This window comes from Trachymyrmex septentrionalis, unplaced genomic scaffold (genome assembly GCF_001594115.1).
Source record: "Trachymyrmex septentrionalis isolate Tsep2-gDNA-1 unplaced genomic scaffold, Tsep1.0 scaffold109, whole genome shotgun sequence".
NCBI classification, from domain to species: Eukaryota; Metazoa; Arthropoda; class Insecta; order Hymenoptera; family Formicidae; genus Trachymyrmex; species Trachymyrmex septentrionalis.
This window is the reverse complement of record NW_017304217.1, coordinates 174,046-201,213: the sequence shown is the minus strand read 5'-3', so window position 1 is coordinate 201,213 and position 27,168 is coordinate 174,046.

Sequence of the window (27,168 nt, the reverse complement as noted above, 5' to 3'; positions counted from 1 at the left end):
ACGATATATAGTCGCCCGGCACGAAATTCCGTACATTTATTCTGGACTTGCAAAATACAGCTCTGTCTATTTGTTTATAAGTATATTTTTTCTTTATATTATTATTATATCATTATAATATGTTTGATAATTGTCTATATTGATGATTTGTATATTTGAATTGACTTTTATCTAGATTTTTATTTTAATTTATTATATAAATCATAAAATAACATTAGTAATAATAACTTCAATGCCTAGAGTCAGTTACAATTGTTCCTGGACTTGTTTGATATTAGATTTACGTTAAATATATTTAGTGTTATATTATACAATTGTTATTTATTTATATTTTTCTTCGTAGAATGCGTCATTGTTTCTTTATTTTACTTTTATAAATGCAGATTATGATCCTTATTTATTATACAATAAATTTAAATAAGTAAAAATAAGGATATAAAAGTCAATGCGTAAAATTACAAAATTTTAATTATGTATTATTAGATTTACATTAAATATATTGAGATGATAAGAGATAAATTAACAAAATATATAAAGATCGTTATTACATGTTTTGACTATCTTTTCGAGCTCTTTTCAGCTATCCAAATTTAAAAAATTAAGCAGGAAAATGCAACATCACATTTCTCATTTCTGAATCAATCGAGAAACCACAGAATTACTCAGACCGGTTGGAAGACCATGTGAAGAAAAATTCTGGAAATTGTGAACATTAGAACTACAAGTAACGTACAGAAGATTTAAATAGAAAATAGTAAAATTTTAGAGTGGAAGAATCATAAAATAAAAAAATCTCTTATACAAATAGAATTAAATTATTAAATTGAACATCAATATACCGCAGATAAGAACTGACCAACATCCGCGTTAACTCTTATATGCCCTTATTTTTACTTTGAATTTATTACTTAATTTTATATGAATTTTATTTTATTAGAAACAAAGAATTACTTTTGTTTTCTGACTTTTTTAATAGATTTTATAGATTTTGTAGAATTGATAACATGCCCGCACGAAATGAGAGAGATCCAGATTCGAATCCCGGCTGAAGTGATATTTTTTATCATCAAGTTTTTTAAATACTAATAACTTGATTAAATCGATGGTCAATTAATTTAATTGTGAGATTATCATCATCATCATTACTATTATTATTATTATTTAAGTTTATGAGTATTCAAGTTTGACAAACCGAATCGATGAACAGTCTATAGAAACTGATAATTGTATTCGAATATAAGTATGAATATTACCAAGACCCGCTTTGATCGAAAATGACTCCTCCTATAAAGTTTATTACCGTTACTTCATTAAATGTACATATTACAATAAATATATATGACATTATAAACAATTTTATTGATAAACAGATACCCTCCCCTTCTACTGTTACAATCGTTTCGATCGTGAGACGGTAACTGTAACAAAATTCTCTCCTCAGTCTTTAAACAAACATAACTTTTTCTTATATTACAAAATTGACATAACCGGAGTTATTTCGGAATATGTATAGTGTTTTATCAAATAGATATTTATAAATTAAAAATGTATTATTTTCTAAAATATTTTTCAAAATTTCTAAGTTTCCTTCATAAAATTTAAATATTATTATTTTTTACTTAAAGTCATCAAAAAGTGCCAGTTATAGTTAAGGATAACGATTGCTTATTGGAGCTTTTTCTCAGTTTATATTTTGTTTGAATGAATATGAGTATTCGTTAAATATTCATAGTTTTTTTGTAAATAAATATTTTTTGAAAACCCAAAATTTTGAATGAATATGTGATTACACTTTTGTTATATATATTAATAAATACAATTTGGAGCTCAATTACAATTTTTTGTATTTATTAGACACACTAATACTTAATAAAATCTAACGTAGGATAACTCCGGTAAATACGCCGCGTTAGGATTTACGCCGCAGAAGTCAGAAAAAATAAAAGGAGTGGGGGTAATTTTCCCGCAACTACTCTGTTACATGCCTTTACGTATTATATTAGTATTGTGTTATGATTTCAGTTTCTTACTGTTAATATTAATGAAATTATTGTGAGTTTTGAATCGATTTGTCACTATAATAAGTAACGCCATCTCTCTCTCTCTCTCTCTCTCTCATAAAATAAAATCTACATAAAATGATTACTGTAGGGCGTGTAAAAGAGACCTAGTGGTTATTTCGTGATATATACGTGTAGTGGAATAGTAAAGCATGTTGTACAACAAAGTACAAGTGCTTTGCTTTCGTATTTTTTGTTTAGTTTGTTGTCTTGTATATCCCATCTGTTTGGGATATGCGGCATTTTTAGCGAGCGGGATTTATGCCCAAAGCATAAAGTGCGCAGATTGAATTCAGTGCACTAAATGCAATAAACGCATTACATGAAATATGTACCTCACGTCATAACACTTGTAATATATGTAGAAAGATTGTAATTATTATTTATTTTTTCATATACATATTTACCACTCCTATTCCTTAATAAAACTTTATAAACATATTTTATAAGTTATTATGTCATTTTACGTCTTATTTATATGTATTATTTATAAATTTTTCACGAGCCGTACATATCCCCCTCTCCCTATGGGATACGGCAAAAATGCAAGGGTTTCGAAAAATTTATTTTTTAATATGAAAAATAAATATTTCGGATTTCTAATATTTTTTTCATAGTAGTAGTATAAAGTTTTTACTGATGTAATTCGTTTACTTTAAACATGATAAATAATACTTAATAAATTAAGTTTTTGAAAGATGCGGCGTATATACCGGAGTTACCGTATAAGATAAGTATAAAGGTAAGTATAAAATCTGAGAAAAATTTGATTTTATTAAAAAAATTATTATTCGATGAATTAGAATTCTTATATAATCTTTAAATTTTTGACAACACTATCATTTTAATATTTTATACTGTTAAAAATATTATTAAATTTAATGTATTTGTAACTGAAAAGTATATTTGTGTACATGTACATGAAATTTAATAAATTTTTGAGAAAATTCGATATGGATTTGCATGAAATTTAATGCACACTTTCATTACATTTAATTATACTACTATAACTTAGTTTCCAATTAAACCATTCATTACTTTTCAGTTACTTTCAGTAACCACTTTACATATAATAAACTTCCTTTACATATTACTTAAATTTATAACGTAATTCTAACAATATATTTTTTATATCAAATGTATAAATATAATAATATAAATTTTCAATATTGAAACATAAAAATGTTCATATTTCTATCTAATTTAAAAAGAGAAAAAAATTCTAAAATTATCCAATTCTCTCTCTCGATTCGTTATAATATAGCTTAACTTAATAGAAGTCGACACTTGAAAATTCATTAATATGGATCTCATCTACGCTATTTTCACAGTATTATATTACGCCGTGTTGATATATAGTCTTGGCCGCCAGAATTGTAAAACTGCATATTTCGAACAGACCTTTTCACAAACAATACGCATCATCGATCGTATACGATATGGACGAGAGAATCACTTTTAAATCATGATCCAGAAAGGAAGATTAGAACGTTTTATAAGCTTTATAAGCTTCGATAGCGATTTGTTTTTTCCTGCATTTAGCGCGATAAACGTATAAAAAGCAGTGTTATAATCTTTCATCTGTTTCAATCTGTAGTTTCCATTTAGCAAGAAGTCCACTTAATGAGCGATATAATCTTTGCGAAATTTTTAAAGAATCTCCACACTTGACTTTGCACTATCGGATTTTCATAAGTTTAAAAAATCGAGTGGCATTTAGTCAGTTTATTGAAAGCTATTAAAAATTATACGAAAAATCGACCTACAATTCTGGATTTCTACACGGAAGTTACATCGAAGAAAAAACGGTACTACGCTGAGAATGTTCCAATCTATGAGAATTGTGTGAGGAATCGAGTTATGTTCTATGTATTTATTAATTAAGAATAGAATATTTGTTCGCACTCGAGATGGAATTTTTTAACAGTATCTTTCTCGTTAAGAATTCCTCGTAATGGCGCATCCGTTTTGCACTGAACCACGACCGCGAGAGCGAACCAGCTGTCGGTCTTTCTTGCTCTCCGCCCTCTTCTTCGTACATATCCAGGTGAAGCGCATTGCCGTACTTTCAAGCGCATCACGGAAAAAGAAAGAAGAGAAGAAAACCAGTATCGAACGCACACGTACGGTGCGTAAAACAACCGATCAATTAGCGTAATGACAACGTAATAATAGTCTTTGACTCGTCTGTAGCATATATCAAATGAAAATAGTTTTTGTATTGGATGTCTTAGAATTTTTATCTTCACAACGAGAAAATGATCGAAGAATTAATTTTCATTTTAAAAATTGGGTAGCATTTTTTTTTCTAGTTATTGTGAATGTATGTAAAGTTAAAGACCGATGATAAATAGAAAAGCTCCCTTTCTTCAAAATAAATTCCAAATATTAAGATTAAAAGAAAAAAAAAAAGAATTTATCCACAAAATATCTTATCGTCTTTTATCACCTTTTCTTCATAATTTTTCTTCTTTTTTATTCACGTCCCATCGAATAAATGGCCGGCTAGCTCGCGGTAGTTCATGTAGTGATTTATTTTCTCCGCGCGGCGGCGCAATTATACCAGGGCGTGGTCAAATAGACTGAAATTACAAGCGTCAGGATATTAAACCGGTAATTACGAGGATCTGATATTAATTTCCGAGATTCTTTCGCGTTGAGCAGTAGCAATTTACTGAACTGTATTACACCTCGCGGCACATGTGATTCGATTTTGTACGCGATTCATTTTCCCAAGGTACCCATCGTGGGGGGGCAATCGTGGGCAAATCGATCATCTCATGCGTCAAAGGGGCACATGGGTGGAAATTTATGATAGTACACGCGCGCGGATGGATGCTTCTCGTAGGAATAACATAATGCGCATACACGGAATCTCTTTTCTTTCGAAAACCTGAAACAGAAATCCAAACATTTTCATTATCTGCATACTTAAAGTTAGAGAAATACATCGAATTTTTGCGATATATTAAACATTTTTTTATTTTTAATATTTTAATACGGAAATTTTTAGTTGAAAATTTTACTTTTTTGTACACTTATCGAAAAAGGAGACATTAAGAAAAAAGGTGACATTAACACTGTCATTTTGTATGATAAAAATTCCGAAAAATTGTTTGTACTCTCGAAAGTGCTGTAGTACAACTTTTACTAAATTGTCGGATGTTTTATATAATTGTCGGAATCAATCAATAAATTTTCTATACAGTTACAAAAGTTTGTTACTTATTCTGGTGTCTTAGTTGTGAGTTTTCGTGCCATTAGATACGTGAGCTGGGAAATTCCGTATTTTTATACAAATTTTGCGCTTCGTTCTTTAAGATAACAGGAATTGTAACAGAGCATTGTATCGTAAGATTGAAATGTCACTCATCTCTCTTGATTTATATTCACGCTGTTCAACTTTTACAACAAGCGAAGGGAAAACACTATTTCACTTTGTTTTAATTTTGCGAACTTTGCGCTTGTATTTTTATGTATTCTTTTCAATAATTTGATTTTATTGTAACACCTTCCGACTATTGTTAATTGTTTCTTGTTTGTAATATTTTTATTATTTGCCATCTTTTATGTACTGATGATGGTCAAATCTTGACGTCTACTTATTCGTTTATTTGTGAATTTTAAATATATGACTCATTTTTACATCTATTGTTGTGGCTGTATGCTCTTTATTATTTATATTTTATTAAATTGATATTCATTTTTTAATTATAATAAAAATTTATTTTTTAAATTTATTTTTACCTAAACAATGTTAAGATTAGAAACAACACCATTTATTTGAATAACGTTAAGTCTTTTGCGGAGTTGTGTAATATTAATTGTACATTTGAAATTAAACCGTTTCGGAGACATAAAGTTTTCGTTTTGAATTAATACGAGGAATCACTCCTAATCTTTTAGAATACTTAAGACCATCCCATATATGTGATGTCCGGTTAATATCTGATCTTATCTTTAGTGCGTAATATTTCTGAAAAGGGGGCGAATGGCTCCAAGTAAGTAAATTATATCTTATAATTTTTATTTATAATTTTTTGAAAGATTTATCTCGGAAAAGTTTATAACTTAAAAATTAATAACAAAAATCTCAAAATTATTAAAATCTCATGGCAAAATTATTCTAAACAGAACATTTTTGGAGCGAAGGGCTTGGCCCTGCTTGGGAGTCAAAAGATTAAAGACCATCCTGTACAATGCATTACTGATTAGTAAATATACCGTTGTAAAATCTACATCAAGGTCGCCTGATTAATAATTTCGTTCGCGTGTTTTACGATCCGAATACGTTTGTCGCGAGCCAAAACAAGGCGATAAACGCGATGATTGTTCCGCAAAGGAGCGCTCCGGTTCTGTTTCACCCGCAGGTGAATTGCGGTTAATGACGTAACTGGGACTCCTAACTAAGTCGCTGTATATAAAGCAATTTTTACGTACGAGTGTACAAAACATAACGTCTGAGCTGTGTTCAAAAACACTAACCGAGTACCTCCGAGTATCATTTTATCCTTGTTTAATATTCGATGAACAACAAAGATAAAACGATACTCGGAGGCCCTCGGGTAGTATTTTCGAACGTAGCCTTTTCGAACGTAGCGATGTTGAATTGAGTGGTGGATTTGAGCTGTCGATCAACCGTGGTTGGTTTCGTGTGATCGGTTTTTGTTAATCAATTCAAGCTCGAGGTAGAAGGAACCCGATAACTATCATTCGAATTCATCGCTCTTTGCCGCTCGCGAATTCTTCTAACTGAATAATTGTGCTATATGGTCTCCTTCCTCCCCCTCATCCGTTTTCTCCACCCTGCCACGCGACTCTTACGTAACATCATTATCCCATCAGTTAGACGATGAGATACGCGGTTCTCTCCTTCACGTCGACTGCAAACACAATATACACACGCGTGCGCGGTCAATAACATTTTGTAACGACGAAGCAACTTTGGCTAATGTTATTTACTTTACTAAACATCTCTGGAGATGGGAATTCCAGGCATCCGAGCTGTTCCGGAAGCACCGAGTATCCGGCGGATACATTAGAAAAAAATCACGAGGAATGAAGCTTGTTAGGCCGCATGACGTACGCATAAATATACTCTTATCAAATATATACATGTATTTCTCTCTCTACACATACGTTAGATTTTTTTGTATATGCCGACTAAGCGCTGAGTCTTCTCATAGCATCTCCGCAGCGAAATACATGACTCTAATAAGAAAGTTGCATATTTCTCGACGAACGTAAATTTCTTTTGAATGTAAAATTTGTTATAAAATCAACATTTAAATCGATTTGCTAAATTGCAAAATATAAATGTTGAAATAAGTAAAAATTTCCAAGAACGCTACACACAGAGAAAAACATAATAGCAAGCAATTGTAAAGATGACAACTGTACAAATTTTATATGTAGATAACATAATATATACCGAACAAACCGTTTTATACAATAGTTTCAATAATTACAAAATAGTTAAACACTAATTGTACATACATGTAAAACTAATATAATATTACCTTTATAGTTGTCGTCACTGTCTTTTTCTCCGAGTGTAATGTAGCGACTTGAGTTTTTCGTAGATTCATTCTTGTTCTAAACTTAACTTCCTTATCAAATCATGAATTATCACAAAAATTACATATTTATTCATATAAAATTACATAATTATATATACGAAATTTTTATTCGATCTATCTGAAGATTCGCATGCTTGTTTGTGGTATATCTTTACTGTCGTAAGTTATATTTTACCTGTGTGTGTGTGTACTCGAAAAGTCATAAAAGGATGAAACGTCATTCCAAGATTTTTTTCAGAATTAATTCGTTTACATATTGAGATAGACTTGATTATTTTGCTGAAACTTGGATGATTGTGAATTTAAAAATTCTAAAATCTTAAATATTAAATAAAATTAATCGCACGTGAATGTATTTCACCATTATATTTCACAAAATCTTGCGTATACGCTGTAATAGTTTGCCGCACGCAGCTCACCCGTGGACATAGAACGGGATCTCCGCGCAGTTGAAATTATATACGTTTGTAAGAGAACCGGTGGTCGCAGAGCGCCCTATACTCATCCTCCTTATTTGAAAAACGTTTTCCCACGAAGACGGTTTCTCGCGAACGAAAATCGTATCGTCTCGCTTTCAGGGAAATAATAAGGCAGCAAGGCACAGTCATATGAATTGCGCTCCAACAGGTGCCGGGTATCGAATCCACCAGAGCACCTGATGAAGTACAATTAACATGCAGCAGCCTCCACACACTCTTCTTTCCCGGCTCCTTCTTCCCTTCTCTCTCTCTCTCTCTCTCTCTCTCTCTCTCTCTTCTCTTTCTCTCTATTTCTCACATGCAGACACATATATATATATATATATATATACGCACAACCTTCTCTCGTCCTCTTTTTCCAGTCCCCTCGAAAAGGCGCGGTTCGTTTCTCCGCAGCGCGCGCTACTTCAGGTACCTGACTGACTTTTAAATTGGCACAGCCTAAAGTACCCGAGTAACGCGTGTCGCGAACGATACGTATGGATAAAGTATTGGTGATGTTGATAGTTGCGACGGCAAGAAATTCAGTCGAGAGTCTCCGCTAATCCATCACGCATAGATCCAAGCTGGTGTTCTGCGACTGATACGATTACCTCTGTGGACCTAGCACACCTCACCGTAAAAACAAGTTCAAATATATGTTACAATTAAGTATTAATTTATCTCTAATTAATTACTTCTAATTACTTTAGTCCTGAATTAATTGTTTCTACTCATCCGCAGGAAATTGGTATCAAAAGTGAGGTACTTGCTTTTGATTTCACATTACGCTAGCAGCCTCACTTCTGAAAAACACGTAGTATAGAGAGTACTGTAAACTAAAAAAACAGATACACTAAACTATATTTTACTAATTTTTATTCTAAAATATTGTAAAGAGATATATCAAAATTTTAGAATGATTTTGAATTTTTGAATTTTTGATGATACGAATATACTGTAATCAATGCAGTATTGCACTGTCACTGTAATCGCATAAGACGGTTAAAAAAAAGCTACACAAAACGTATATACAATATATTAAATTATCGAATTACTGTATCGCGCGATCTTAGAAGTATTACAATGTTTCGAGAAAATTTTACTTCTTAATATACCTATATCTCGGTTCCAAATTTACAGTTTATTGTAAATTAACAAAATTAATTAAGAGCGTGGTGATGTTAGCGTCTAGCGCAAGAGTAAAATTACATTAAACAAGTACATTAAACGAATTAATTGCTCTACCGATTTTGAATTTGTATACATTTGAACTTACTTTTTATGATAGGGATACTACATTTATGGAGGTCGATTCCATTGAATTTCCTTTAACCTCAAATGAGCACGGATCCTCGTACTAAACGATCATACGCATATTAAAATTACTCACTGTGATATCGCAAATTTCATCGACGAGACTAATAATAAAGACCTGGAATAACGTGGGATTCAAGATTATATCTGAGACATAGTTTTTACGATGATACATAATACATGCTACAATACTATTCCCGACAATGCTGGGAAATCTTTGTACGTTGAGATTCAGAAATTAATAATAAACGATGTGAATGTTACACATTCACATGTAGCCACAATAATTCGCAACAGGATAATCACTTGATTACTACTATGTGCCATTTGTTCTAATTATTTCTATTGCTTCTATCATTCGCATCATTATGATTAGCCTTCCTTGATGTCGCCATCATAAATGCAATCTCTTTGCAAAAACTTAAAATAATTTTGTCTTTTATTTAAAGGTATAAAACATCAATCAATCAATCGATCGATCAACATTACATGGCATCGCAATCCTGGATGAGTTTGATTCGTTTTCTTTTCCTTCCTCTTTAAGAACACTCTCTTGCAACAATAAATAGGCCTGTTCTTTTTAGCTGAACCTTTGCCACCAGTTCATCTTTCTTCCTTTTCTCTCCAGGAGAAAAGAAGAGGAAGAATTGGTGCAAAAAGGTTCAGCCAAAAAGAGCAGGCCTAAAGTTTCACGTGATATGGTTGTCAATCACACGCACAATCCTTAATTAAGGTAAGTTAAGTCAGGTAGATTTCTGCCAAGATCATCTATCCTTAGCTGACGTATACTCAGAGAAAAATATAGCGTGGCAACCATAAAGGTAATAACTGTACAAATTTTATGTGTAGACTTAATGTATATAGCTAAATATAAACTAATGTTCATTAATTCTTACATGAAAGACAGAATGATTGCAAGTATAAAAGTGACAAGTGTAGAAGTTTTTATACGTAAAGTTAATAAGCATATGTAGTTGAATAAACTATTTTACAGTTGCAATAGCTACATTAATTCTCCATATAAAACTTGTCATCTTTGTAATTGCTATCACTACATCCTTTTTTATGAGTGCAAATTACGAATTTAAATTGCGAGGTAAGATTCGAATCCGAGATTCGCTACCATAAACGTAAACGAAATCACGTAGCATCCATCGATGAAACACAGTCTCTGATTATAATCCATTGCAAGATTTGAAAAAAGGAAATGCAGACCGCATTTTGCAACGTGTATAAAAGAGACTCTTTGAGAATATTCTCGAGTTATTCATTTTGGTCAACGCGATGTTGTTTTCGCGAAGTTCGAGACGAAACTGACTGCCGATGGTTTAAGGATATTGAACTGTTTAAGGCAAAATGTTTTTATAGATCGATTTTGGGCATCGATTGTTAATGTGGCGTGTAACCTTCTATAAAACTCTATACGTTGAAAAAAAAACAACATGAGTTTCAAACACTATTTTAAAACTCTTAACTATCCGTTTAAAGAAGAATAGATTTGCACTTAATTCGCATGTAGTAAACCGAAGAAATAAGCCTGGAATCCCGTGAATGTGTTTACCGTTGACAAAAGATTTACGATTTCGCATCCAGATTTTTGCTTGGAAGCGATAATCCTGAGACATATTCGCGCGATCGTACGAAATGGATGAGACATCAAATACATAATTTATGAAGGAGAATGTCAGTATTTTTTTCAGTGACATACAGCTGCAGCTCGCTTTCCCCTCCGACGAGAGAGGCAGCATTAATTATGAGAGAAAAAAAATGATGGCCATAATTACTATAATTTAGAGTCGTTTTTGGAGACAACTACACATTTATAGTTGTTTTTATCATGCAAATTATAGCTGCTTCAACATTACGATCATCACAACTATGACATGCATCCATGTAACTATATTGCATGTTATTTTACATATAAACGGTTATCTTACGTATAAACGGAATTTGCATATAGTAAATTGCACTATAAAATATTCTGGTAACAAACACGTACACAGTTTGAAAATGATTGTTTCTTTAACATGTCTCTCAGTTATTGTTACCATTGGAAATAATTAGCAAACGTTAAAGAAAATAGCTCACTATACGATTGCATTTGTTATATAAAAATGTTCATTTTATTTACCATTCGTATCTTAATATTTTTCTACATTAATATTTGAAATTATTACAATTTATAGTATAATTTTTCCATGTTTGAAAGAATTCTATATATATAAAGGGTGTCCCAAAATTAACGCAAGATTTGAATTTGCCGCCATTTGTGCAGTAAAGTGTTGGCAACCCAAAAAAAAAACAATTTAACAGCTGACAGTTTAGGGTTAGTGAAAATGAGTTCGTTGAATGGATTATTGAATCATCAACAAATGGATGCTGATTTTTCGAGCAAAATCATCCTAAGCGATGAAGCACATTTTCACCTTGATGGCTTTGTTAATCGCCAAAATTGCCCCCTAGATCGTGTGATTTAACACCATTAGATTTCTTTTTATGGGGTTATTTGAAATCACAGGTCTATGTCAACAAGCCCACAACCACCCGTGCATTAAAGGAGGAGATTCAACGCTGCATCAACGAAATTCAGCCACATTTATGCAAAATGGTCATGGAAAATTTCGACAAACGAGTGCGTATGTGCATGCAAAGCCGTGGAGGCCATTTGCCCGATGTGTTATTCCACAAATAACCCTATCCTATGTACTTTATGATTCAATAAAAAAATAACAATCAAAAGACTAAAAACTGTGTTTTCTATTTAATTCAAATCTTGCGTTAATTTTGGGACACCCTTTATATATATATATATATACATAAAAGGTTATTTTTATTAACATTAAATAGTAATAACCATAATAGAGCTCCTAACCATAATTAATGTACCATGCAATTTTATAGCCACAAATACTTTTCTTATTGTTAATAAAGTAGAGCGAATAAGAGAAAAGAAATGCACTTGCGAATCAGCGGTTAAGTTTTCACGACGCCCCATCGAACCATTGTCGTTTTCTCTGGCGAGACGAGGTGACGGGAATCGCAAGAATCCGTTGGAAAGTAGCGCAAGATCGACAATGGAGGGTCCCCAACTCCACGGCTCACTTGAGTAATTCCGCTCGTTTATCAAAGCCGAGGAACGCGTGCGGCAGATGTTGCACCAAGACCGAGTAACGAGATTTTCAGCAATTTATCCGCGAGATAGGTATCCGCGGTCCATCACCCTTCTCCATAGAATGCCATCTTCTCTCCCTTCCCTCAGTTGTCTTCCTAGAAATTGTTCAAACGCCTCATTAACGCGAATTCAATTCGAAATTCAGGAAGGTAATAAACAAAATATGCCGCAAAGTGCAAACTTTCCTAATTTACACGAAAACAACCAAAAAAAAACACGATTTTGCTGAAATATCTAAAATTTCGATTATGGAAATATATATCTGAAAATAATTTTGTTAGGTCATCGAAAATAATTATGTAGAAAATTCAAGCGTAATGAGAAATGCTGTTGAAAGGTTTTGACATTCTGGCAACCAGTTTGAGTCTAGCATAATTATAATTTTGACAGTCTAACAAAATTATGTTCCAGTATTTGGCTAAATTTTGGAGATACTTCAACAAAATCGTTATTTCCGTGTAAATGCAATAACGATACCTGATATGCACCAGCATATGGAAGAACAAGTAATCACATGTAATTACAGTTTTGTAAGTACGATAATTGTATAAACAAATGAACATTGCGAAGCAATTATCGCAGTTATCTGGCAAATTATAGTTGTCATTGAAACGTAGCACGAGTGAAGTTAACGTTCGTCACGAGAAAGTCCAAGTACAAGATACATTGCGTAATCGCGTAATGCGTAAAGATAAAAACGCATGGTGTGTAGGCGTGCAGCAGTAATGAAGTGAGACGTGAAACTAATCGGCGAATCTTTAAAGCACGATTATGCTATTAGGAAACTCTTCCGAGTGCAGAATGCGCGATAAATCGCACCTCATGTCATCCGATCGCAATTTATGACCGGCCGGAATTATCGGATTCTAATCGATCGTGAGTCGTGCGACTCTTTCGCCAATGAAATCGTTCGCGTCCGTTTTATCGAGAGAAATAACAATTTCGTTTCGTTCTTTCCATTTTCTTTTCCCTTTTTCCTTCTCCTTTCTTCTTTGCTTCTCTCCCGTCGATAAATTACGTATACTCTTTTACGTTGATTTATAATTCACTCGTTGTAAGAGAATCGTTACAAGTGATTATCGGCCGCGTAATTTCTTACACGTCGATTGCAAAGAACGATTACAGGAAAAATCTTGAAATAAGCGAAAAAACATGACGTCGCAACGACCCACTTTACTACTCATACCGACCGATAAATCACTATACGCGTCGCGTTACATTTCACGGTGAATATATTCCGCTTGTATATCTCAAGAGATGATCTCTTGATTTATGTATTTGATTGCAGCGTAAGGGGAGAGGATATTAAATAATTCGGAATAATCCCCTCTAAGTTACAATGGTTGTAACTCAATTCACTTATCGCAACATATAACATTGGTGAGTATAAATTGTTAATGCTTAACTCCGATATATTATTAAGTATTATTTACTACATTTAAAGTAAACAAACTATATCGGTGAAAACTTGATACTGTCTACTATTATGAAAAAAATATTGGAAATCCGAAATATTTATATTTCGTATTAAAAAATGAACTTTTTTTTTTAAACCCTTGTATTTTTGCCGTAAATCCCATAGGGGTGGCTACTCATAGAGGGATACGTACGGCTCATGAAAAATTTACAAATAATGCATACAAATAAGTCGTAAAATGACACGATAACTTATAAAATGCGTTTATAAAGTTTTATTAAGGAATAAGAATGATAAATATGTATATAAAGTAATAGAGAATAATTACAATCTTCCCATATGTATTACAAGTGATTATGACATGAGGTACATATTTCATGTAATGCGTTTATTGCATTTACTGCACTGAATTCAATCTACCCACTTTGTATACTTTGGGCATAAATCCCGCCCGCTAAAAATGCCGTATATCCCAAATAGATGAAATATAGACAATAAACTAAACAAAGAATACAAGAGCAAAGTACTTGTATTTTGTTATACAACATGCTTTACTATTTTTCTACACTCACGTATCACGAAATAATCACTAAGTTTTTCGCACGTCCTACAGTAATTATTTTATGTAGATTATAATTTATGATGGCGTTACTTATTAGTGACAAATCGATTCAACTCACAATAATTTCATTAATATTAACAGTAAGAAACTGAAATCATAATACAATATTGATATAAAAAGGCATGTAACAGAGTAGTTGCGGGAAAATTATTCCCACTCTTTCTAAAGACAACTCGCGTTAATTCGGAAGAGATACACATTGTAGAAAGGCTTACGTTTGTCGTAATTACGTAAATAAGGCTTATCAGCGATATCAAAAAGTACATCGCGTCCGTCGATCGATGAATCGTGCAATCGAACGATGCAATAAGTATTTTCAACAATAAACGTGGAAAAATGCAAACAACTTCTTTGCTTAAACTGGAAATTATATACACTTTGACATTTTTATCTCATAATTTTATCAGTCTACGTTTCAAAATTGTGATACTCCGACCAAGAACTAACAAACAGACAACACCGTTGTCATTTCAGAAACTAGAAAATGTATTTATGAGAATTCATTTGTTATTCGTTAACGCTGATAAATCATATTCCATTATATTTGTTATCTGCATTGTATCCGGTCTGGATGAAAGCATATCATCTTATGCAATTAGGCAGAATCACGTGACACACAATTTGGCGATCCATGATGTATCTAGCGTGTTACGGCGACAAGAACAAGGAAAGTCAATGTAATTTCGAATCCCGAGAACAAATTGGGATTCTTTGTTGGCAATGAACGCGATTAATTATTACAGATACAAAAAATACCATTGTATTAGGTTAGAACAAAAGTTCGTAACATACTTCATTCGTACATGTCTACATGTGTAAAAGAACATTGCCAATTATACTATTCAATATTTTAAGAATCTGTTTTTTAAATTGCGATCGATGATTCTTAACGGAGTAATCAAAAATAAATATGTTTAAACAAGGACTCTCTCTCTCTTTAAAACAACAAAAAACACTAAATCTGGACTAATGAGAGTCAGCGCGAACGGAGGCGCAATAAAATTTTTTAATAAAATAAATTTATTAAATCCGCACGAAGAAGTGTTGATATCATCTTTATTTGAAATCTTGAAAAATCTTGAACGTTCCGATTCTGTTTGGAATCTTCATCAGCAATCTTCTTAATCCATACTAGATTTCGCGAACGATCAAAGTAGAGTCACTCGCAAGTTGCCAAAATTGTAGTGTAATCCACACGATCGCCAAATCTCATCATGAAACTTTAGGTGATATATTAATATTCACAGCTAATCACGTTTTATGATACATTTTATGTAGATTTGTTTGAACTCCGTCCAAGCCATCCGGAGTAACAAATATGTCCTGCGAGATCGAAACTTCAAATAAAGATGATATCGACACCTCGTATAGATTAACAAATTTATTTGTAGAAATTTTATTACACACCTCCGTTCGCGCTGACTCTCTCGTTAGTCCAGATTTAGTTTATTTTTTGTTATTTGGGATAATTAAAATCAAATTGCTCCTTTTATTTCTATCTGTGATAACTCAATAACGAAAAATCTTTAGAAACATTTTTAAATAAACGATTTTGTAAAAAAAACTTTCATGTTAGAAAATCAAAAATTTTCGTAAAGGTTTTTTTAGACACGCTCATAAATAGTAATTATTCAAACGATTAATCTATTACTAATCTTTTCGTTTTAAGAATTGATAATAGTGACCAATAAGATTATCTGTACCTCGATTGCATTACAGTTGAAAAGCGCAATCAATTTACAGTTTATATTATCTATAATTTAATATGATTGTTTTTTAAAAAAACAAATAATTGATTATGTCCATCAGTACTCACAAAGTGAGAAGAAAATTTTCTATTTTATCCAGCCTATAGTTTTCTATAAATATATTACTAAACCCACAAAAATTCAAAAGATCTCTACCTTTCGAAGGTAGAGATTTTATACTTTAAAAGCTTTTTTTGTTTTTTTTTAAATTTAATTTCGTTCATTTTTAATAGTTATAACTGCTTAAATTTTGAAATTCATAGCACTACAAACTTTTGCCAATACTTTTGCCTATCCATAATGCTACACGGTTTCTTGTTGACACCACCGTTTTTTTTTTTTTTTTTCCAAAGATAATCAGCAGTAAATGTAAACTTTGATATTCAAAGTAGAGCAATTCCAGGGATTTATCATTAACGAAGAAATTTCACATAATAATATAATTAGAAACTTTTAATTACATTTACTATTTGAAATATCGGTTAACAGTGATGTTCCTCATTTGTCAAATGTGTTATCATCGCGTTATCTGTTCGCAGGTGCAAATTATCGTGACAACGTTGCCGGACCGAAATTCGCAAAAATTACACGTCGCGTGTATCGCATTGAGAGTTTGTGAATCATTCCTTTGCAGAAACAAAATCCGCGGATTTGTGCCACGCGCAAACGGAGTAATCCAGGAAAGCAAATAAAGACATGCTATTTCTTTCGATTACCGAGATATATATTAATGCCGCAAAAATATTAGCTTATCTGACATGGCGAGATATTTGATATGGCTTTATACGTGGAACGCGACTCACGATAGCGATACTTATGGAAAGAATACACTAAGAGAAACGTTTGGTACGTATATAACCATTTATTATGTTTATTCTATTGATATGTGAATAACAAAAACTTTCTTACTTTTTTTTTAAATTATATTGTAATTAAAATTTGATTAGAATAACTGAAATTGTATTCATCAAAATTTGATATCAAATAATACTTCTCTCTAAAAAGCAACGATATCAAGGGGATCTTAAAGACGATTAGTCGTAATAAAAATAGGACTTACACACAGACGATTTACGTATCACTGACACATTACTACATACACATTACTACTACATCAATATCTCACAGACACATAAATTTTCGTATAACAATAACGTTTTAATTAGACATCTAAGTCTCAATTCTAAGAGCTCCACGTTATTTCGTCGCAAACTGCTAGTTTGTGAACTACCATTTCGTAAGTATAGATTGCACAGCTTTTACACGAAGCAAATGTTGTCACGACGTGACAGCTTTGGAGTGCCATATTGGACTAAGCATTTCAATTCTGAAACTTTTTGTCATTCTCGGCATAGACTCCATTTTTCGAAACTTACCATCAACCTTTGTTTAGAATAGTTGAACGTAAAGGATTATTTATACTGTCCATAATCTGTTAACTTTGTGCTGTAATCTGTAAGAATTGACTAATTACAGTCAAGTGTGAAAAGAATAATTGACTATGATTCATAAATTCTTGTAGCTTACGGTATAAGTTAACACACAGAAAAAAGTTTCGTTGATATGTGACCAACCTCAACTTTTTTGTTGTCCTAACTTAGAATAATCAAATTTTTTATTATAACAACGAAAAGTTTAGGTTGACCATATATCAGCAAAACTTTTTTCTGAGTGCAGTATAAATGATTCATAAATGGTTAGATTTATAAATAAAGCCTGCGACATACGCGATGTATTGTATATTTTTCTGAGGCGTGTTCGGATTCTCATCGGATGCTGGGTGTCATGTCATCTTTGTTTAACGTTCGGTAAACAACAAGGATGGAATGATGTCTGGGTGGCATTCGAGTGAAAATCTAAACATAGCATTAAAATATTTATACGCTTTTACATTTAACTCAGCTAATTTCATGTATAACAGTTTTTGGTACAGTTTTTACGCACTCTAATTCAGTTAAAAAAATCAAATTTGTTATTATGACTAAACACGAATTAAGCTGTTAATTAGAAATTAAGGTCCGTTCGCGTTGCTCGAAATTCCCCAAAATTTTTACATTTAAAATGAAATAAATATACATTCAGGCGTTGAAAAAAGAGAAAGCGAAGATATAGAGTGCAAAAAGTGCAAGCAATGTGCGAACAGATGTTTTGATTAGATTTTAGGCGTGCCACACCCTCCGATTTACTTGTGGAAGTTGTTTGCGCGAGCATATCGAATTTTCATATTTGCTCAAGTCATTTGTGCAAATAAAAATACTGAAACTAAGAACCGTGCAGTCTTCTGCCACACATATTCGAGTAAATTTGCATAAGTGGCTTGCGGAAGCATACTTGGTAAGTTTACTTGAACACACTACTACGTGTGCCGTAGTACGCCGGCCTAACTTTATGAATTCTTTAAATTGAAATGGAATGAGGTATTGGAATTTTTCCGACGGCACAATACAGTACAATTTTGAGAATTACAAAATTTGAAAAATGGGGGACTAGCAAAAAATCGATTTTTTTTTAATTCTCCAAAAAACACTTTATGTTATTCAATTGTGGTTTGCGGCACAAATTGACACAAACGTAGCACAATGCAGCATAATTAAAGGAAAACATCACTGTGACGGTCAAAAGAAAGGCTATTTTTGAATTTTTTAAATGAAAACTAATAACTCTTATATGAATGATTGTCTTTATATATTCAAAGTACATACATTTACAAAGTTATTGTACAAAAAATTCGTTAAATAATATTAATATTTCTAGCCTTAGTGCTCATTGATGTGCACCCCGTCTGGAAAAATATGGACGGACGCTCGTGCTGCGTCTGAACGAGAGCTCTAAAATAAAAATTTTTTTTATTTTAAAGTGTACGAGTGTAGTTTCAGTTAAGCGTATATTGATTTTTTGATAAAATAATTTTAGACAAAATTTGGTGCGCTGTTTTAAAAAAAAAAAGAGGTCGCGATTTTGTGAAAAAATTGTTACTTTTTTATTTATCAAAAACTAATAATCGGATTGAAAAAAATTTATACGTTTAACTGAAGATAATTTTGTTGTAAACATTCTGTCCAAAATTCAAGTTATTCGGATAAAAATTGGTCGAGATATGTGAGCGCCCAATTACGAAAACGTGGTTTCGAGAAAAACGTGTTTAAAAAGTTTTACAACCGATTAGTTTATGCATCTGACCACGTGCTACTCCATTACATATTTAGTATAGTTCCGTTACAAATTTCAATATAATATTTTAGGGACATATTTTTAAGATTCCAAGCATTACAAAAATACCAAAAAAAAACTCGATTTTTTTGAACTCATCATAATGGTGTTCCACCTTAAGCAAAATACAAAGTTCGAAAAGTGCGAAACCAACTTCAGACACGTCTTTATCTCCCATACGAGTACATTAAAAAATCCTTTTCCACTATTAAAGTATAAACGGTAAATGTAACGGTAAAATCTGAATCGGTCGATTTTATGCCAAAAAAGAAAAAGTTGGAAAATTACAATCTTGTTATCAGCTTTTGGCGTCGATTTAACAATATTTGCTTTATGTACAAGTTTTATAAATACTTTGTACGCATAAAGCAATCTTGGTTTGAATTAAGGATTACATAAACAAATAATATTGCTAATTTCTGTCAAAATTTCGGCTCAGATACCTGATATAAAAAAATGAGTTAAAAAATTGAAACATATGTGTGCGATATTATAATAATGTGTAGTGATGCGTCAATGATATGTAAATCATATGCAAATCTTAGTGAATCGGTACAACGGACGATTTTAGGATATGCTTAAACAGCGAATATTCTATTTATCGATATCGCGCAGCGATAACTCGATTTGCCTCTCGTATATATGTACATACATTTTATATGTATCAGCTAAGTTTTCTGCAACATAAGTAATGATTTGACATTACGTTATACTTATCGCGCATTCAATTCGCTACGTCCCAGAAAGCGCTCCCTTAGACATGAACGTGCCTTTGTTAACGCACGTGTGATACGATATAATAAACCACCGGTGGAAAAAAAAAAGGGAGGAGGGGAGTTCCACACATGAGCGCAGCTTTACGTAAGAAAAACGCAGCTGGAAATTTAAGACATGCATGTAACAGCAATGACGTGATACGGAAACATCTGCATTAAATTACACTGTACTCGAATGGCAAAGAATTTGTCTACGGAATCATCAAAGAAATTGTCTCGAAAGATTGTCGCGACAACGACAAGCAATCGTATTGTCAATTTATAACAAGCCTTAAAATAAAACTTTGCATGAAGTGGGAAGAAAGAATGTTGCCTTAAAATATGGAAATAAAAACACGATATGTACATACAGGATGTCCCAGGTCAAGATCGGAACAACGCTTAAGCGGAGATTCCTGAGATGATTTTTTCAGACGAAAATCCTAATACCAAAATGTCGCAAAATCGAGGAAAAATATTTTTTTAACATAATATATAAATATCAATAATTAGAAATATCAGCAATTGTATCTTCGCATATCACGTAAGCTTTATATCGATATTTATAAGAGACAATAATTATAGTTTTCATTTTTAACATTTTGCAAATTATAGGCGGTATAATTCGCTAACTTTAAATGATTATAGTTGAAGAATTATTACAGCCTCGACATTTTGGGATTGGAATTTTCCCTGTATATGTATAACTACGAAATGTATAAAATATACATTCATTTTCTATTTTGAGGCATATATCCATAAAAGAGAATCATCCAACCGTTGGAAATGCAGGTAGAAAATAAGCAGGAAACAAGCAGTTAATGTACGTGCCGCAGCTTTTCAGTGATCCGCTTAGCTATTTGTATGCGAGGTGGTTAATGATGACGCAAACATTGACACAGACAATTTTCAATGTCCGCTGCATCTAAATGCGGAAAGCGATCGTTGCTACTATAACGTCTGTTACTAAATATCTATCGCTATTTTTATTTTCAAGCTACATAATGTTCCCCAGGTAGTCACGGGATAAAATCCACGAGATTCATGCGAGCCGTTATGACGAACGTGAAAGCTGTTTTTACCGAGATAACGAAGGATGAAGCGGAGAGATCGTCCGGCACAGCTTGATATAGCATCTAGTGAAATCGAACGTTTATGGATTGCTTTTACAGAATATAGAAGCACGGAATTATCTACTTTGAGAAACAAAAAAATAGCTACCTTTATAATCGTATACGCTGTGCTTATCGTGTCGCTAATATTGCTATTAACACACAGTTCTGGCGTTTGTATTCTTGGTGCCAGGAAGAAACTTGATAGTCATTCTCATGATGAATAATCTCCCATGATTCATAAAACTGACACTGTTAGTTCATTAGAATTATTCACGTACTTGTAAATAATGTAGATTCTGCAGAATTATCTCGAAAAGTTTTCTCCGCGCGTTTTCTACACTTTCCTTCCGCACTTGATTCTTTCTGCATTAAAGTAAAGATGATTTCATTTGTAACTAGAAGCAGGAATAAACTCTCGATAACACACTACGTACGTCTTAACACTGCAGTTTGATAATTATGTCGGGTCATTAACCTTGCGATAGTGATCGTAGTGAATAATTTTTCTTCATCACGTAAAATATATTATACAGCCTCGTATGAAGCATCTCCACAAATTAAATTCTATATATCGTAAACATTCTACATCTAATAAAAATTAGATTATAAATGTTTTTATTGAAAATGAAATTTATTTTTATTAGAATTTTAATATTTTGTTAGTCCTCCTTTAACTTATTACTGCCTTTTTGCAAGAAAATGCAATGAAAATAAATTGAATGCTTTATAGTTACGACCAAACTTGGTCGAAATTTTCTCGCGCTATCAAGAAAAATTCCGATTTTCTCGACAAAAGAAGTAAAATTAAATAAGGGAAGTTAGGAAATTGAATTTTAATTTTAACGATTTTGATTTGTCTAAATTTATGGCGATAATCTCTCGTCATAAATTCAATCTAGCCTCATTTTTTTTCAAGATACGGTAGATTATTGAAGGTGCACTTCACATCAAAAATACTTTTCTTCTTCTTTAGCACAAGGACTTCAGCCTTTAAAAAGTGCCTCAGTACCATACAGACGTATACACGAATTCTTTTCGTGCCAGCCCATGCCGAATTGCAATGCGTAACTGCTTCCGAAGAAAATCGATCGGAGAAGGGGAAGTCCCCTTTCCCGCCAATACCCTGATCGCCATTCTCCGTCGTCAGTTACGTGACCTAAGTAAATCATGCGGAGGGAACGGCTGGAAACCCGCTTATCGCAATTATCATATAAATATATCGTCAAATATATTTATGTATCTATTAATCACTCGTCGTTGATACGAGTTTTCCAGATGACATTTGATTGCTCTTTTCGTTCACCGATTCGAAATGCGTTTCGGTCGATAACTGATCACGACTTTTTTTCTCACGATTTTATCATGGGCGTTTAGAAGGGGAAGAGGAAGCAAGAAGAGGACATTTCCGACAATTTCTAATACAATTTCTCTTTCTCGACTTACATCTACTTTATTGCGATGAGGAATCTTTTAATACCAAAAAGTGCATACATTTGTATGTATGTATATACATATATATATATTGTATATATATACACTGAGAAAAATAGTCTGGTTGGATTAAATAGTAATTCTGGTGGAAATTGGACGAATCAGAATTTTCTGGTTAAATCCACTAGAACTGTGGTTGAAATAACTAGAATTCTGATTAATATAATTATTCTGGTAAAAATAAGAATTCTAGTAAATTTTATCAGAAATATTATATATCAACCAGAATCCCGATTATCTCAACTAGAATTCTAATAAATTTTACCAGAAAATTCTGATTCGTTCATTTTCAACCAGAATTTTTTTTCAGTGTATATATACTAATCCTCGAAATAGAAATAATAAACATGCACGCACGCATGTGAATATAAATGTGTAAAAAAGTGCAATAAAGATCTCATTATTATTAATATATTTTTGCAATAAAGATATCATCGTTATTAAGATGTACCGACTGACGCGTAATGTTCATATGAAGATTAAAATGAGTATTCAGATCGCTACATTCCAAAGAGCGTTATAAAATATGAGCCTTACTGAAGTTTCTCGGAATAAGTTGCCTCTTAATACTTCTTGGAAGTCATTACTTTACTCTTTAGTAAAATAAATACAATTTGTGAACACGAAGCTAAAAAGGCGAAATTTTAAGTCTCTCTCGTTAAAATATTCCCTATGAATATACTGTATCATCCAGGATTTAACGACTGTATGTTTGTAAAATGTTTACAAGTTCCTTCATATTTCTAATAAATATAATATAAATATAATATAGTAAGGCCACTTATTGCAGAGTTTAGCGCAGCGTAAAAGTATTCCGTAGGAATATTTCACATCTTCTGAATAAACGAATAATATATACACGAGAGAAAGAACTTTTTCCACGAGTCGGACTAGATAGATGCAGCTATATATAAGTCCGAATCTATTTATTACATATCGATTTTTCAATCGACAGCCCAGGGATTTATGAAATAAATCTCTCGCCTATAGAAATGGCAACTCTATAGGGTCATTGCGATGAAAGATGCATCGGCACGTTCGTCGCCCGCGACGGAAGTCACGACAACGCCGAGATCACGTAGAGGCAAGTGTGTAACGGCCATTAAGGAATTTCCGTTGCGAGAACGCGGTGGGTGAGTCAGAATTTCGCGGAGGAAAAAAAGAAAGAAAGAAAGAAACGCGCCATCTTCTGCCACGTGCAGCAATAATAACGGTCGCGCTCGCGACGTTCCTCGAAAGTTTCATCGAAGGAAACACTTCATCCGGCAATTGTGCCTCATTCGTCGATGGCATCTTGCGAAAGCCAACGTGGTATCGATGGCGCGCATGATTTGGACACACGAGGCGTATCCACGGACGATTAATCTCACTCAGTGATTTAACAATTCGAAGAAGCCGTTAAAAATAGCGACGGACGTAGACGACCTCATTGACGGGAGAATCGTGGGCGAGTCATAGAGAAAAAAATCAATGTACGCAATAGCGGCGATCGATAGGCGTCATTTCAATTATTACTTCTTGGATTTGATAGCCCAATATTTGTGAACATAATTCTATTCTACGAAAGATTACAAGTTCGCTGGAGATGAAGAGTTTCTACTCAATTGCGATGACGAGGCCCGCCAATGTAGAACGACAGAAATTCTTACGGTCAGAATTTGATGCGCTGAAATTCGCGCTTTGATTGGAAAGTAATGCCGGGCACTTTCGAAAATTTCCAGCGACGTATCGAGAGATATCCGCGATTCCCTTGTTCCTTCTCCTCACGCGCGCAAATGCGAAATTGGCAGGAAATCAACCCAGCCGGCGCGGCGTGACTTCGCCTTCTTATTTTTAGGTCACCGCAATGCGGGTCGGTAGGATGTGGCGAACGAGTACACGCTCGCCACATCGAGCGAAAGATCGAGAAATGCTAGGGAAGTTGCAATTTCTGGGTTGCTCGACATGTAAAATCGATTCAGCACTCCGCTCATTGTCCGTAATAGACCCGCAGACGCGATAATCGAAGGAAATTATTCACGAGAATGCGTGAGGATGTTATTAAATCGATACTGTTACGTCTGAACATCGCGCAATTCTGTTTCAAAACCATACAGATTCGGTACGTAAGCTTCGGTACGTAGGAGACAAATTCAGTGTCTACTTAGCAAAACTATAATTTAGGTGCGATATTTTTTAACAGCAACCAAATATTTTGTTCATATAATGTAAAATTTAAATGCTTTTGCAATTTCTTTGCTTAGTGAATAACAAAATATTTATTTATACCAACTAAACAATTTAGTTTGCATAAAATTACAGTTTTGTTCGGTACATTTTAACAAACTTTTTGTCGTTACAGCAAAATTTGGTAGAAAATTCTATTTCATAGAACGACATATTTTTCCTAGCACACACAATAATGGTTATTGGTTATCGCATTCTTTCCAATTTCCGGCCAGAAATTCCGGTTTTTTTTTTAAAAGCTTTGGCTCTTTGACAGGTAGAAATCTCTGACTGTCACTCTAAATTTTGATGATCTTTTATTTACAAGGAAATAACAGTACACTGAAAAAAAAATTTACTGAATTTTAATAAATATCTGTATTTACAATAAATAAGTATTTATTCAAAATAAAAAAGTTATGCTTAAATCAAATAAATATACGTTTAGTAAATATTTCGTTAGTACTATTGAAGCAGATATTTACTAAAATTTGATAAATTTTTTTTCAGTGTAGCATAAAAATGACAACGGTAAGAATTCTTAGACCTATAAGAATTATTACTTAAAAATTAAGAAGTAATTATTAAGAAGTGAGTATTAATAATTAATTTTACAGATCTTATTGACGCGCATATTATTAAATAATATGAAAAAGAATGGCAATAACTAGAGTTTCCTCAAATTTCGAAAAGGAATATCTAGCAACAAGCTTAATCTTCGTGATCTTTCTTTAAAGAAAGCAACACAAACTTATGTCAAATGTTTTCATTATTATAGAAATTATCTTCTATGTATTGCCACACAGTTTCATAATTTTCTGAATTTTGAGGCCATTCCTTGTGAATAGAATAAATTGAAAACGAAACAGTTAATCTCCGTTCGTTTGCAAGAAGTAACTTGAATTATTAAATTAAAGAATTAATAATTTCATATTCGGTTTCGAAATGTTAAAATTCTTCATGCATCTCTCTCTTTCTCCCGAGTTAATTTAAGATGATTCGACGATAATGACACAACGTGAGAGCTCATAAATTTTAACAATCGCCGCACGCATCAAAACGTCGATAGTTTAAGCGTCAATTGCCGCTTAAGCGCAGTTGCAATGCGACAGTTAAATGCAATTGCTACAACTGTTAAGTGCTATTTGAAGCGGACGATTAACGCGTAATTTGTCTACAAGCGTGTGCCTGGAGTTATAATACGAACGTTGTATCGTATATGAACAAGTTATTTAACGAATACGCTATTTCGATGCTATTAATTTGCATTTGCAATTTAATCGAGAAACAATCGCAAGAATAGTAAAGCAGATAAATATATTGTGCGAATCACTACAACTTGACATCAATTAATTATTAATGAATGATTCAGACTCGGTTGCATCAACTTGGATGTTAAGCGAGGCTTCAAACTCTCACTATCTCTCCCTCCCTCTCTCTCTCTCTCTCTCTCTCTCTCTCTCTCGGCTTTGAAAAAAAAAAGTGAAAGTTTTAAACCTTGCCGCATTTAAAATCAAAGTAACGTTGGTGTAGTCGTGCCTCAGAATATATTAATCAAATTTCCGCAAAATGCCGTAAATCCGACCGTCCGATCTGATAAACATGCAGCTGTAAGACGCATAATTTCCGGTGGCCATTTCCCGCCACAATGGCGACGGCTGTAAACGCATCTGTCCGTTCGTCACAGGGAACAAAATACAAAGAAATTTTCGCAAGTCATAGATAAGATCGTATTAATTTTTCATGAACCTAATACAAATGCGATGTCATTAAATGATATCGAACACGCCATTCGAAGCGATATCGAGAGATCGATGCTGTTAAGAATATGATTAGAGTCTTTTAATAATATTTTAAATAAAAAGAATTCTGTATTCTCGATTGAAGCGGATCTTAGTGCTTGAACATATTTCTTGTGTGAATTCAAACAAAAAATATGCATTTAAGCATTAAGATCCGCTTCGAGCAAATGTAATGTTCTTATTTAAAATTTGATTTACACACACATATATATATATA